Source organism: Lygodium microphyllum, chromosome 16 (assembly GCF_053477565.2).
Source record: "Lygodium microphyllum isolate KBCC chromosome 16, Lygodium_microphyllum_v1.1.10, whole genome shotgun sequence".
NCBI lineage: Eukaryota > Viridiplantae > Streptophyta > Polypodiopsida > Schizaeales > Lygodiaceae > Lygodium > Lygodium microphyllum.
The window spans coordinates 148,936,289-148,943,788 of NC_141150.1; positions in this window are offsets into that span (position 1 = coordinate 148,936,289).

A 7,500-nucleotide genomic window follows, 5' to 3' on the forward strand; every position below is an offset into this window, starting at 1 on the left:
CCACACCTCCCCTCCCCCCCCCAAAAATTCCCCCCCCCCCCCCCCCCCCAAAAATTCCCCCCCCCCCCCCCCCCCAACACACACCACCACATCCCCCCCCCCTCAACACACACCACACCACCCCTCCCCCCCCCTCAAAAATCCCCCCCCCCCCCCTCAACACACAAAACACCACCCCTCCCCCCCCCCCCTCAAAAATCCCCCCCCCCCCTCAAAAATCCCCCCCCCCCAACACACACCACACGACACCACCCCTCCCCCCCCCCCCTCCAAATTTTGCCCCCCCCCCTCCCCTCCCCCCCCCCCTCCAAATTTTGCCCCCCCCCCTCCCCTCCCCCCCCCCCCCTCCAAATTTTGCCCCCCCCCCCCCCCCAAAAATTCGCACCCCCCCCCTCAATACACACCTCCCCACCCCCCCCCTCAATACACACCTCCCCACCCCCCCCCTCAACAAACACCACACCACCCCTCCCCCCCCCTCAAAAATCCCCCCCCCCCTCAACACACACCACACCACACCACCCCTCCCCCCCCCCCCCAAAAATTCCCCCCCCCCCCTCAACACACACCACCCCACCCCCCCCCTCAAAAATTCCCCGCCCCCCCCTCAACACACACCACACCACCCCACCCCCCCCCTCAAAAATCCCCTCCCCCCTCAACACACACCACACCACACCACCCCTCCCCCCCCCCCCCTCAACACACACCACACCACACCACCCCTCCCCCCCCCCCTCCAAATTTTGCCCCCCCCCCCCCCCCTCAACACACACCACACCACACCACCCCTCCCCCCCCCCCTCAAAAATCCCCCCCCCCCCAACACACACCACACCACCCCTCCCCTTCCCCCCCTCGAAATTTCGCCCCCCACTCAACACACACCACCCCACCCCTCCCCCCCCGCCCCCAAAAAATTCGCCCCCCCCCCAACACACACCACCCCACCCCCCCCCCCCCAACACACACCACACAACCCTTCCCCCCCCCCTCAAAAATTCCCCGCCCCCCCCTCAACACACACCACACCACCCCTCCCCCCCCCCCCTCAAAAATCCCCCCCCCCCCTCAACACACACCACACCACACCACCCCTCCCCCCCCCCCTCCAAATTTTGCCCCCCCCCCCCCCCCCCAAAAAAAAATTGGGCCCCCCTCTCAACACACACCACACCACACCACCCCTCCCCCCCCCTCCAAAATTCGCCCCCCCCCCCCCCCCCTTCAACACACACCACCCCACCCCCCCCCTCAACACACACCACACCACCCCTCCCCCCCCCCCTCAACACACACCACACCACCCCTCCCCTTCCCCCCCTCGAAATTTCGCCCCCCCCTCAACACACACCACCCCACCCCTCGCCCCCCCGCCCCAAAAATTCGCCCCCCCTCCAAATTTTGCCCCTTCCCCCCCCCAAAAATTCGCCTCCCCCCTCAACACACACCACACCACACCACCGCTCCCCCCCCCTCCAAAATTCGCCCCCCCCCCCCCCCAAAAATTTCCCACCCCTCCCCCCTCAACACACACCACCCCACCCCCCCCCCCCAACACACACCACACCACCCCTCCCCCCCCCTCAACACACACCACCCCACCCCTCCCCCCCCCCCCCCGCCCCCAAAAAATTCGCCCCCCCCCCCCCCAACACACACCACTCCACCCCCCCCCCCCCCCAAAAAAATTCGGCCACCCCCCTCAACACACACCACACCACACCACACCACCCCTCCCCCCCCCCAAAAATTCGCCCCCCCCCCCTCAATACACACCTCCCCACCCTTCCCCCCCCCCCCTCAACACACACCACACCACACCACACCACCCCTCCCCTTCCCCCCCTCCAAATTTCGCCCCCCCCTCAACACACACCACCCCACCCCTCCCCCCCCCCCTCCAAATTTCGCCCCTTCTCCCCCCCAAAAATTCGACCCCCCCCTCAACACACACCACACCACACCACCCATCCCCCCCCCCCACCCCCCTCAACACACACCACCCCACCCCCCCCCCCAACACACACCACACCACCCCTCCCCCCCCCTCAAAAATTCCCCCCCCCCCCCCCCCTCAACACACAAAACACCACCCCTCCCCCCCCCCCTCCAAATTTTGCCCCCCCCCCCAAAAAATTGGCCCCCCCCTCAACACACACCACACCCACACCACCCCTCCCCCCCCTCCAAAATTCGCCCCTCACCCCCCTCAACACACACCACCCCACACCTCCCCTCCCCCCCCCCAAAAATTCCCCCCCCCCCCCCCCCAAAATTTCCCCCCCCCCCCCCCCAACACACACCACCACATCCCCCCCCCCTCAACACACACCACACCACCCCTCCCCCCCCCTCAAAAATCCCCCCCCCCCCCCCCCTCAACACACAAAACACCACCCCTCCCCCCCCCCCTCAAAAATCCCCCCCCCCCAACACACACCACCCCTCCCCCCCCCCCCTCCAAATTTTGCCCCCCCCCTCCCCTCCCCCCCCCCCTCCAAATTTTGCCCCCCCCCCCCCCCCCCCCCAAAAATTCGCACCCCTCCCCCTCAATACACACCTCCCCACCCCCCCCTCAACAAACACCACACCACCCCTCCCCCCCCCTCAAAAATCCCCCCCCCCCTCAATACACACCACACCACACCACCCCTCCCCCCCCCCCCCCAAAAATTCCCCCCCCCCCCCCCTCAACACACACCACCCCACCCCCCCCCCCCCCTAAAAAATCCCCTCCCCCCTCAACACACACCACACCACACCACCCCTCCCCCCCCTCCCCCCTCAACACACACCACACCACACCACCCCTCCCCCCCCGCCCTCCAAATTTTGCCCCCCCCCCCCCCCCCTCAACACACACCACACCACCCCTCCCCCCCCCCCCTCAAAAATCCCCCCCCCCCCAACACACACCACACCACCCCTCCCCTTCCCCCCCTCGAAATTTCGCCCCCCCCTCAACACACACCACCCCACCCCTCCCCCCCCGCCCCAAAAATTCACCCCCCCTCCAAATTTTGCCCCTTCCCCCCCCCAAAAATTCGCCCCCCCCCTCAACACACACCACACCACACCACCGCTCCCCCCCCCCCTCCAAAATTCGCCCCCCCCCCCCAAAATTTCCCACCCCTTCCCCCTCAACACACACCACCCCACCCCCCCCCCCCCCCCAACACACACCACACCACCCCTCCCCCCCCCTCAACACACACCACACCACCCCTCCCCTTCCCCCCCACCAAATTCCGCCCCCCCCTCAACACACACCACCCCACCCCTCCCCCCCCCCCCCCCCCCCCCCCCCGCCCCCAAAAAAATCGCCCCCCCCCCCCAACACACACCACCCCACCCCCCCCCCCCCCCAAAAAAATTCGGCCACCCCCCTCAACACACACCACACCACACCACACCACCCCTCCCCTTCCCCCCCTCCAAATTTCGCCTTCCCCTCAACACACACCACCCCACCCCTCCCCCCCCCCAAAAAATTCGCCCCCCCGTCCAAATTTCGCCCCTTCCCCCCCCCAAAAATTCGCCCCCCCCCTTCAACACACACCACGCCATACCACCCCTCCCCACCCCCGCCCCCCCCTCAACACACACCACCCCACACCACCCCTCCCCCCCCCCCCCTCAACACACACCACACCACCCCTCTCCGCCCCTCAAGAATCCCCCCCCCCCCCCCTCAACACACACCACTCCACCCCTCCCCTTCCCCCCCTTCAAATTTCGCTCCCCCCCTCAACACACACCACCCCACCCCTCCCCCGCCCCTGCCCCCAAAAAATTCGCCCCCCCCCCCCCAACACACACCACCCCACCCCCCCTCAACACACAAAACACCACCCCCCCCCCCCCCCCCTCCACGTGGCGTCATGGAGGGCGTCATGGAGGGTGGGTGGGTGTGTTAAGGGGAGGGGAGCACGTCGCGTCGTGTCAGGCCATGGGGCGCGGGGGGGGGGGGGGGGGGGGGGCATTGCGTTGGGTGGGTGTGTGTGTTAAGGGGAGGGTGGCACATCGCATCGTGTCGTGTCATGGGGGGGCGGGGAGGGGGGGGATGCGCGTCGCATCGTGTCATGTCATCGGGGGGGGGGGGGGGGGGGGTGCGTCGCATCATGTCGTGTCGTGGGTGGGGGGGCTGGGGTGGGGATGTCATGGGGGGGGGGGGGCGCGGCACGTCGCGACATGGTGTGGTGTGTGTTGAGGGGGGAAGGGGGGGGCGCGTCGTGTCGTGTCGTGTCATGGCGGGGCGCGTCGCGTCGCATCGTGTCATGGGGGCTGGGGGGGATGTCATGGGGGGGCCGAATTTTTGAGGGGGGGGAGGGGGGGGGGTGGTGTGTGTTGAGGGGGGAGGCGAATTTTTGAGGGGGGGACGTCATGGGGGGGGCGCATCGCGTCGTGTCGTGTCATGGGGGATGGGGGGATGTCATGGGGGGGGGAGGGGGGTTGTCATGTTATGTTGGGGAGGGGGCGCGTCGCGTCATGTCGGGGCATGGTGGGGGGGAGGGGGCATCGCGACACCCCGCGTCACCCCCCACGACACGGCACACCCCCCCACCCCACCCCACCGCACCCCCCTACGACGCGGCGCCTTCCCCCCACCCCACCTCGAAAAACCCCGCTCCATCCACAGCACCCCACCACTCCTCCAAAAACCAGGCTCGACCCACCGTGCCCCGCCTCACTCCCCCACGACACGGCGCACCCTCCACCCCACCGCACCCCCCCACGATGCCCCCCGCACCCCACCTCCAGAAACCCCGCTCCCTCCACACCACCCCACCACGCCTCCGAAAACCACGCTCGACCCACCCCACCTCGCGTGAGCCCCCCCACGACACGGCACACCCCCCACACCCCACCGCACCCCCCCACGACACGGCGCACCCCCCCACCCCCCCTCACCCCACGTCGAAAAACCCCGCTCGACCCACCCAACCCCGCGTCACTCCCCCATGACACGGCACACCCCCCCACCCCACCGCACCCCCCACGACGCCCCCCCCCCCCCCGCACCCCACCTCGAAAAACCCCGCTCCCTCCACGCCACACCACAAATGCCTCCGAAAACCCCGCTCGACCCACCCCACCCCGCGTCACCCCCCCACGACATGGCGCACCCCCCACCCCACCGCACCCCCCATCGACGCCGCCCCGCACCCCACCTCGAAAAACCCCGCTCCCTCCATACCACCCCACCACGCCTCCGAAAACCCCGCTCGACCCACCCCACCTCGCGTCAGTCCCCCACGACACGGCACACCCCCCACACCCCACCTCCGAAAACCCCGCTCCACCCACCCCACCTCGCGTCAGCCCCCCACGACACGGCACACCCCCCACACCCCACCGCACCCCCCCACGACGCGGCGCATATCCCCCCCCCCCCCGCACCCCACCTCGAAAAACCCCACTCGACCCACCCAACCCCGCGTCACTCCCCCAGGACACGGCGCACCCCCCCACGACGCGGCGCATATCCCCCCCCCCCCCCCCCCCCCGCACCCCACCTCGAAAAACCCCGCTCGACCCACCCCACCCCGCGTCACCCCCCCACGACACGGCGCACCCCCCCACCCCACCGCACCCCCCCACGACGCCCCCCCCGCACCCCACCTCGAAAAACCCCGCTCCCTCCACGCCACACCACCACGCCTCCGAAAACCCCGCTCGACCCACCCCACCCCGCGTCTCCCCCCCACGACACGGCGCACCCCCCCACCCCACCGCACCCCCCCACGACGCCCCCCCGCACCCCACCTCGAAAAACCGCGCTCCCTCCACAGCACCCCACCTCTCCTCCAAAAACCCCGCTCGACCACCCCCACCCCGCGTCACCCCCCACGACGCCCCCCCGCACCCCCCCTCGAAAAACCCCGCTCCCTCCACAGCACCCCACCACGCCTCCGAAAACCCCGCTCGACCCACCCCACCCCGCGTCACTCCCCCATGACACGGCGCACCCCCCCACCCCACCGCACCCCCCCACGACGCCCCCCCGCACCCCACCTCGAAAAACCGCGCTCCCTCCACAGCACCCCACCTCTCCTCCCAAAACCCCGCTCGACCACCCCCACCCCGCGTCACCCCCCACGACGCCCCCCCGCACCCCACCTCGAAAAACCCCGCTCCCTCCACAGCACCCCACCTCTCCTCCAAAAACCCCGCTTGACCACCCCAACCCCGCGTCACTCCCCCATGACACGGCGCACCCCCCCACCCCACCGCACCCCCCCACGACGCCCCCCCGCACCCCACCTCGAAAAACCGCGCTCCCTCCACAGCACCCCACCTCTCCTCCCAAAACCCCGCTCGACCACCCCCACCCCGCGTCACCCCCCACGACGCCCCCCCGCACCCCACCTCGAAAAACCCCGCTCCCTCCACAGCACCCCACCTCTCCTCCAAAAACCCCGCTTGACCACCCCAACCCCGCGTCACTCCCCCATGACACGGCGCACCCCCCCACGACGCCCCCCCCCGCACCCCACCTCGAAAAACCCCGCTCCCTCCACACCACCCCGCCACGCCTCCAAAAAACCGCGCTCGACCCACCCCACCCCGCGTCACGGCGCACCCCCCACCCCACCGCACCCCCCCACGACGCCCCCCCCCACCCCACCTCGAAAAACCGCGCTCCATCCACAGCACCCCACCTCTCCTCCAAAAACCCCGCTCGACCCACCCCACCCCGCGTCACCCCCCCACGACACGGCGCACCCCCCCACCCCACCGCACCCCCCCACGACGCCCCCCCGCACCCCACCTCGAAAAACCCCGCTGCCTCCACGCCACACCACCACGCCTCCGAAACCCCGCTCGACCCGCGTCACCCCCCCACGACACGGCGCACCCCCCCACGACGCCCCCCCGCACCCCACCTCGAAAAACCCCGCTCCCTCCACAGCACCCCGCCACGCCTCCGAAAACCCCGCTCGACCCACCCCACCCCGCGTCACCCGCCACGACACGGCGCACCCCCCCACAACGCCCCCCCCCCCCCCCCCCCCCGCACCCACCTCGAAAAACCCCGCTCCCTCCACGCCTCCGAAAACCCCGCTCGACCCACCCCACCCCGCGTCACCCCCCCCACGACACGGCGCACCCCCGCACCCCACCTCGAAAAACCCCGCTCCCTCCACAGCACCCCGCCACGCCTCCGAAAACCCCGCTCGACCCACCCCACCCCGCGTCACCCCCCACGACACGGCGCACCCCCCCACCCCACCGCACCCCCCACGACGCCCCCCCCGCACCCCACCTCGAAAAACCCCGCTCCCTCCAGGCCTCCGAAAACCCCGCTCGACCCACCCCACCCCGCGTCACCCCCCCACGACGCCCCCGCGCACCCCGCCTCGGAAAACCCGCTGCATCCACACCACCCCACCCCACCTCGAAAAACCCGCTGCATCCACACCACCCCACCCCGCGTCACGGCACACCCCACCGCACCCCCCCTCGACGCGGCGCATCCCCCCCGCACCCCACCTC